The sequence below is a fragment of the Dermacentor albipictus genome, chromosome 6, assembly GCF_038994185.2.
Source record: "Dermacentor albipictus isolate Rhodes 1998 colony chromosome 6, USDA_Dalb.pri_finalv2, whole genome shotgun sequence".
In the NCBI taxonomy this organism is placed as follows: domain Eukaryota; kingdom Metazoa; phylum Arthropoda; class Arachnida; order Ixodida; family Ixodidae; genus Dermacentor; species Dermacentor albipictus.
The window spans coordinates 115003262-115011228 of NC_091826.1; the positions used below are offsets into that span (position 1 = coordinate 115003262).

Consider the following 7967-nt stretch of genomic DNA (forward strand, 5'->3'; position numbering starts at 1 on the left):
TGCTTGACAACATTTGAAAGTACTATATTAGGTTGGCTGTCTTTGGAGGCGTGCAGCATGGTAGGCTACTGTTCGGTGCCGCAGTGCCGGACGTACGCAACGGAGCCTGGTACGTGTCAGCCTTATTCACACGTAGCCGCAGGACAAGAAGCTGCGTGAAGCTTGGCTCGCGAAACTTACCGGCAGACAGCCATCGGCTACAACTCGGGTATGCAGCAAGCACAGACGTGAGGAAGATTTCTGCTACGGCACCGGGACTGCGCGATGTCGAGTAGCTGAAAACGCGCTCTGACACGCTCGCCCGCGCCCGGCTAATGTCATGACGGTTTGGTCTATGAACTTAAATTGTTGATGCTAAATACTAGTAAGGTCTCTGGAACGGAATGGGAGCGGTAAGACGCACATTAAAAGAAGGCATGACATATATGGTCATGTTTGTGTTAATGCTCTGGATTACGAAAAAGAGGCAGAGGGAAATCGCACGCTGAGAAACAGTGCGACGCAACTTGAACAATAGTATTGATATGTCCAAGAACTTAGAAGACAGAGAAAGATTGAATCGTCGCGACGGCGCATCACATGTCGCCGTAGGCGTCGAAGTCTCTATAACTAAATTATTTTTGAGCAGTTCTGATAGCATCCACGCAGCAATGGTTGCTAGTGTGCTGTCTAACTCTCACATGCTGCGGCCTAAAGCACACGGCACGGTTCAAAAACGAGCTCACAGCGAGAGCAAAACATTGTGCGTGGACATACATGCAGACGCGCAGTCGGTCGCCGCGAACCCGTGTGATCGCTGCATTGAAGCTTCATGCTGTTATGCCCCATTTGGTTATACAGACAACCCACTATAAGAACATATTTCACATAGTTTAATCTCAGCGTTTGCCTACCTTTCACGCAAGAAGCCGGTTCGGGAGACTCCATCGCGGCGACCGCGCGCAGTGGCGTTCACTGTACGTATTCGGTAAAGAGATAGCGTCTGTAAACGATTCTGTACTTTCAGTTTGCACAAGATTATTATATCGATAGTCAAAGACTTCCCTCGTTCTGAGAGTACTTACATAAATGTCCAGGAGGGCTATACCGCATGGTGTTTTTATTGAGCACCGTAAGTGAAACCAATGAGGAGCGCGCCGCTCGAGGTGCTTCCGACAGATGGCGACTCCGTAACTCCTCGCCTCCAATAGCTGTCTTTACTGTGCCTAGGCACAGTAACTGCCGACTTTGGTAACAACCCCACAAATACAATTACGCGCAGCAATGCGCGCTATAAAAGCTAGACCTGCACCGCGATCGAGTAGCACGAACAGCGGGGGCTCAAACGACGACAACCGTCGTTTTAGTCAAGAGTTCGTCAGCAGACTCCAACTAAAAAAAAAAAAAAAGACGTCAAGCAATACGCGTCACTTCAGAGCAGGGTTGCCAGTTCCGCTTAATATAAGCGAATGTGGGCTTCTTTTTTCACCGAGTCGCTTGTAAATTTTTACAGTCGCTTGTCGCGTTTTTTTGGGCTTACTCGCGCTTTTCCTGCAAATATTGTTATTTTAATGCCCGTAGGCTTCCTCCCAACATTCATCTTTGGAATTCCATGAAATCATTCTCGCCCGAGAACATACTGAGCCAGGTAAAACTGCCCCTTCAGGATGTGCCTCTCCTCAAACTGTTCAAGGGTGATGTAGGACTCCTGGATGCTCAGTATAGACGGCTGTTCCTCCTTCCTTGGAAAAATGTAAACAACAAGGACGGCGCTCCTTTCTGGGTAGAAGTGCTAGATTTCAAGGATGCAAGCGGCGAAAGTTGTTTCAAGGAAATAGCAGAGTTCGCTCCGTCGTTGTTGGCCATGTCTCCGATGTCGAGCGCGTGCTCTCGCACATGAACCTGGTGAAGTCGCACCACCGAAACATAATGAAGAATCCTATGTTTAGCGGCATCCTGCACGTACGTTATGGCCTAAAGTTTCGAGGTCTTTGGTGCCGGGACTTTCAACCGACATTAAAAATGTTGCAGCTACTCAACTCTAAAAACATGTATGGTTCCGAAGTGGACGCAGAGGGTTTTCCTGATGTGTCGAACACATCCGACGATTACTGTATGCAGTTGAACCGTGAAATCAAACATTGATTGGAGGAGTCAACAAGTAACTTCATTCATGTACTGGCAAACGCGCAATGAACAGGGTGCAGACTACCCTGGGGACAATGTTAAAAAGTGCATGAGTGTTTTCGCTCATTCTTGCTGATATTGTTGCTGTTCAAAATAATTAAAGTGATTTGTTTTCCTTCCCTTCGTATTTGTACAATTTTTAAATACTATAATTAAACGATTTGCAAGAATGAGAAAATTTGTTATCATCCGCTTCTTTTGGGCTTCTTAGCAAAAGTCGCGCCGCTTTTTTCGGGCTTGTTTTGGGGTGGTTATTTGCTTATTTGCTCGGCAGCATCTGGCAACTCTGCTTCAGAGGGACCTGCACAGCAAGCTGCGTGAACAGCGTGGCCGAATTAACTTATGAAGCGCAACTTTCGTGTCTGAGCCCAGCAACGGTTTCGACTACAGCGAAAGTGCGCCAAGGAATATGCGTGACATCATAATAAAGCCTGCCGAACCAGAAGCGTAAACGGCGAGGCCCAGACAACATGAAGTACGGCTTCCGTGGCAGCGAGTGAACGTTTCCAACTACAACCGTGCCGAACGTTATTTAGTGCGAAGAAAGGCTGCAGACGCTCGCGCTTCTCACCAAATCTTCCGAAAGAATACGAGTGACTTCTGATGAACGGCCACTTCCCTCACAAAGGCGCGGGTCCCGCGCATTTTCAAAGTTTGCCCGGCCGATCCTGTGCAGCCAAAGCTTTCGGCGAGCCGCGTTGCTTCTTCCGGATGGAACGACGAATCTTTTACCCTTGCCTCCTCGGTTGTTGCGCCCATAAACACAACACAGGATACGCATCGCCGCAATACGTAAACGGCGCCAGCGCTAGCGAAACGCCCTCCGCCATAACTCCGCCGCCTGAAACGAATCAAAGCGCGATTTTGATACCCTGCTGGAATGACGCCGACGTCTGCTACGGACCACGGCGCTTCGACCAATAATAGGAGGGTCGACTCTCCAGAGGCGCCCCACGCCGCTCCGGCCATCGTTGGCTCCGGCTGCGCTGCCGCATCTCTTCCTCCCTCTCCCCTCTTTTCATTCCCATTACCCCATGTGCAGCTCAGTTGAGGTGTCCTTCCTCCATGAGGTGTCCTCTACGGAGAGGCAGTTACTGCGGTGCACTTCATCCCATATTTTCAACCCCCCTCCATTATTAAGAATCTCCTCTCGGAGGCTCGGCAGGCGAGAGAGACAGCGGCAAAGTTCAGAGAAAGTCGCTACCTTATGCTAGAGTGCTTATGAGCAGTAGGTCGTGGCCGTGCGCTTGGCACTGGCGGTAGGAGGGAGACGATGAGTGGGCAGGAGGAAATATTATAGTGGCCCTGGTGACGAACACGCTTGCCGATGGCAACGTGAAATCGCAAAATTCCCGTGTATTCGTCCACTAAAAATCAGCGCCTGTTAAATGCGCAACAATTTAGAAATAACATATTGATAAAAAGAAAGCAAGAGCTCCCGTCGGGGGTGTAGCTCAGATGGTAGAGCGCTCGCTTAGCATGCGAGAGGTACGGGGATCGATACCCCGCACCTCCACTTTTTTTTTTTTCCTCTCAATTTCTTTTTTTTTTCTTATAATTCTTGGGGTGTCAACAGTTTACAATTGAGTTACGTGTGGAAAGCTAGGAGGATATCCTCCTAGGTGGGAAGAACGGGTTCAAAAATTTGGAAGTTCACATTGTAGTATTCTTGCTGCCATGATTAGCCACATATTACACCCACTGAACCTGACTGAAGCATGCTCTTGAAAACAAAATATTTTCTTTGTGAAAACAAATATTTAATCATTCAGTAGCACCTCTGCCACCCATTGGAAAGACTGAAAACAATTTTATTCAGCATGGCTCCTGTCCGGGACGCCAGCTGTCTAAGGATCGTGATAGACGATTGGAAACCGTACCTCATTAGGTTCACTTTTATTCTTGATGGCAAAGCGTCAAATGGCCCATTGGGCAAAAAAGCCATCGTATGTCGTCTGTAGCATAGAAACGGCAGGTAAATTACCATTGGCTGCAACGCTACGTCACGAGCGCGCCTCGTGATGTAGCGACATATGTTGTGAAAGACGAGAACGCCTATAAGCACTTCGTATGGGCTGTGAATGTGAAAGCATTAATATTCTGAACAGTGTCTTCATAAAATAAATCTTACACTTTGGCTGATGGAAAACTACCACACAACTCATTCAATTAAGGGACCGTCTGTATGCAATGACGCAAATGTTATGTGCTTTTATGCCAAATTTTTAAAAAAATTTCCGTAGCCAACATGATCCCTTCTTTGTGACTCAATGCTCCTTGCTCTATGCGCACTCAAGCAGGACAAGAGGCAAGAATAACCAACTCGGTGGGTCATGCATACAGAATGCACTGTGGTCTATAGGCCCAGAGCTGCAGGCGTATCTAAAGTTTATACGGTTCCCGCAGGGAGCTACGCGTATCCACCATGCGATGCCACCATCCACCACCTCTGCGTACTGAAACTGGCTTGTAAAAAGAAGTGCTGAATTAAATTATTTCGGAGGTGCCGAAAATTTCCACTATTTATTTAGAGTTGGGAGTGTTGGTGCCTTCACTTACTGAAAAAATGAAATGACATTTCTTGTCAGTACTTGTTGAAAGGAGGAACGCGTTAAATATAGAGGCGATGCAATATAACAAGACCATACAGATTGATTGCTTGATTGATTGATTGAAAACTTCATTATTTCACCGAATTGGGGTGACTGCCTCTTACCCTACACGCAGGTAGGTGGGGAGGACGAAGCAGTCCCCGTGTGTTGAGGATGGTGAGTCTTCATGGCCTCAACGGCCAGGTGGATTGCTCGACGATGGTCATTTTTGGCCTCGTTCTGGAACAAGGCCTCCCAGGCTTCTCTACTGTCAATCTTTTCCTTGTCCCCTGGGAAGCCAGCACACTCCTATATTACATGATCTAGCGTACCTTTCTCCTTACAAATTTTGCAAAGGGCATCGTTATAGTCCCTTGTTTAAGCAGATCCCATCGCGTAAGTAGATCCAATATGGTGATATATAGTTGTTTTCCTGGAGGCGCCGCCTAATCGATGCGAGCATCCTCCAGAGAGAGAGACTGATGCAGAGGCGGAAAGATTCTTCCATCTGCTTTGTAATGACCTACGATTACCCTGTAGGTGATGGTGTTATCTTTGATCCATGGGACTGGCTGGTCCAGAGTTGCCCAGTGGTAGAGTGCTCAAGCGACCTCGTGAGCTGCTTTTTTGTCTGGGACTTCTTCATGGGCCTGAACTCAAATAAATGTTATGCCCCTCCTGGGAGCGTTTTTGAGTAGAATTTGGAGGGCTTCTTCCCAGATTCTCCCTTTGCCAAAATTTCGGACAGCTAATTTGCTATCGAATAGTATGACTCCCGCTTTTGTACCTGCACAAGTGAGCACTACTGCAACGTCCTCGGCTGTACAGGCATACCTCGTGCATGTGGAGCTTGCTATCTAAACGCACCCATCGCCATCAACCACCATCAATACTGAAGCACCATCTCTCCCGCAGGCGGCGTCCACATATGTTACTTTATGCACCGGTGTGTTTTTAAGTTTATTTACTAGAGCCTTAGCCCTGTGCGCTCTCCTCTCTCTTTGTTGTAGATAGGATGCATATTTTTAGGCAGGGGAGCAATTTGGAAGCATTTACGCACATCCAACGATATGTCCTTCTTGCCAATCGGGGCACCCCTGTCGCACGGATTCCTACCCATTCCATGATTTTTCTCCCTGTTTTGGACTGGCCAATCTTTCCAACTGAGACATTTGTACTGCAGCGAGCTCAACTAGTGTGTTGTGAACCCCCATTTTGAGAAGGAGGTCCGTCTAGGTCGAGTCTGGGAGCCCTAGGGCACTCTTAACACTCTTCCTAATGATCACATCTACTTTCTCCTTTTCTTGTTTAAACACAAGATACGATGTGGTATACGCTTTTCAGCTGGTAATAATGGCAAGGGCCTCAAAGAGCAGGCTAAACCCCATGAGAGCGATTTTGTGTGCGACGGCGACAAGCGCCGGATCAGGCCGCCACTTGAACAGATCGCTCGGTCCTGTAAAAACTTGTCGCTTGTCGGCCGGAAATGCCACGAACGACTAGCCAATAGCATGTAGCCGGAACTGGATGTACATCAAATGCTACTGATTACCGCACAGAATGAGCAAACAATTGAATATTTATATGTGCAAGAATAAGGACCTACTGCAAGACCATCAGAAATATTTTATGCTGCTTTTTACAGTAAAATAAATCAACTGAAATTAATAAAGCACGCGTCACACTAGCTTCGATACATATTTGCTGCCCTAAAATATCGGCAACACCGGGGATCAATACGTCGCTCGAAATCTTCGCTCGCATGGGGTACAACTCAATGTTTATAGATACCATAAAACGTTGGTAGGCGGTACCTCAAGAATAACTGCGAGTTGGTTTAGTTGGAACAGATTCATTTTTTTTTTAACTTTTTGTGCGCAAACAAATAGGGACAAGGGGGAGAAACACAAGGACGAGCACTTTCTTGTGTTGCTCCTCTTTTTCGTCCCTGTTCGTTTGCGCACAAAAAGTTTTTAAAAGAAAGGGACCTGTATTGTGCTCGGCAGCGATTGAAAGTGGCCGTGTGACAGCAGTATTATATATCGTAATATATGAATATATGACTATTCTGAATATATGAATATTCAGAATATATATATTAATTTATGGATATTCGCTCATATTATATATTCATATAATACCCCTTTCACACGTCATTTTCAATCGCAATCGCTCACAATAGCATACAAATCACAAGAAGCCAACAAACACTGACACCAAGGACAACATAGGGGAAATTACTTGTGCTTAATAAATGAAATAAAGAATTTCGCGAAATGTGAAGGTTGTGGGTTCGGTTCCCACCTGCGGCAAGTTGTTTTTTCATCCACTTTAATTGCCATTACTTTATCGTTTATTTCATTTATTAAGCACAAGTAATTTCCCCTATGTTGTCCTTGGTGTCAGTGTTTGTTGGCTTCTTGTGATAGGACTAATAAAAATCAGGCCCCTCGGTTAACCCCCTTTCTTCTTCTCGTTAATAGCATACATAGCCATATGTATGGGTCTATCACGATTGATCCTGATCGGAATAGAAAATGCCCGTGTTTTGTTCCGTATATTGAATAGATGACGAATATGAATGAATTCCTTTTCGAAAGTTGTGCTTCTTTTCTTCGACTGAATGAACTGTTCTTTTGTGTTTTCGGACACTTTTTGTTAAAGTTGTGCTTGTGTACTTGCTGCTCACTACTGTAAAGGGTCACAGAATGAAATAATTATATTTAAAGAACCATACTTGATTTTTGCACAATAAAAGTGAATCACAGCTTTCAACTCTCCTGTCCACAGACAATAATAGCAAGCAGTTCAATACTAGCCCTGGTTACCTGTTATTAATAGTGTCAGCTGCATATGCTGGTAGCCATTGCTCAGCCACTACTCAATTCTGTTTAGGTGAGAGGTTAAGCCATAGTTTACTGCCAACTTCCTGTCCATTCCCCTTATAAAGATCAGAGAAAATAGTTGCGACAATGGAAACTCCTGTTGCATTCCTTTCTTATGCCTTGCCTTCAATTTGAACTTCATTCTCCCTATAGATTACTTTTACTAGTCCTATATTCATACCCTTGTGTCTAGTAGCATTCCACAAATGTTTTCTATTCACATTGTCACATGCATCACTTATGCACATTTCTTCACACAATGACCACCGGCTCAATGTTGGCATGCCTTAATTTCATCAATCCATTGTTGCATCATGTTCAATTA

General features: G+C 45.7%; 1 non-coding gene across 1 annotated transcript; it reads left to right on the plus strand.

The window, feature by feature from the left end:
* Window positions 1-3609: 3609 nt before the first annotated feature.
* TRNAA-AGC (transfer RNA alanine (anticodon AGC)) lies at window positions 3610-3682 on the plus strand. The gene has a single exon. It is a non-coding gene; the product is annotated as a tRNA-Ala (tRNA).
* The last annotated feature ends 4285 nt before the right edge of the window (window positions 3683-7967 follow it).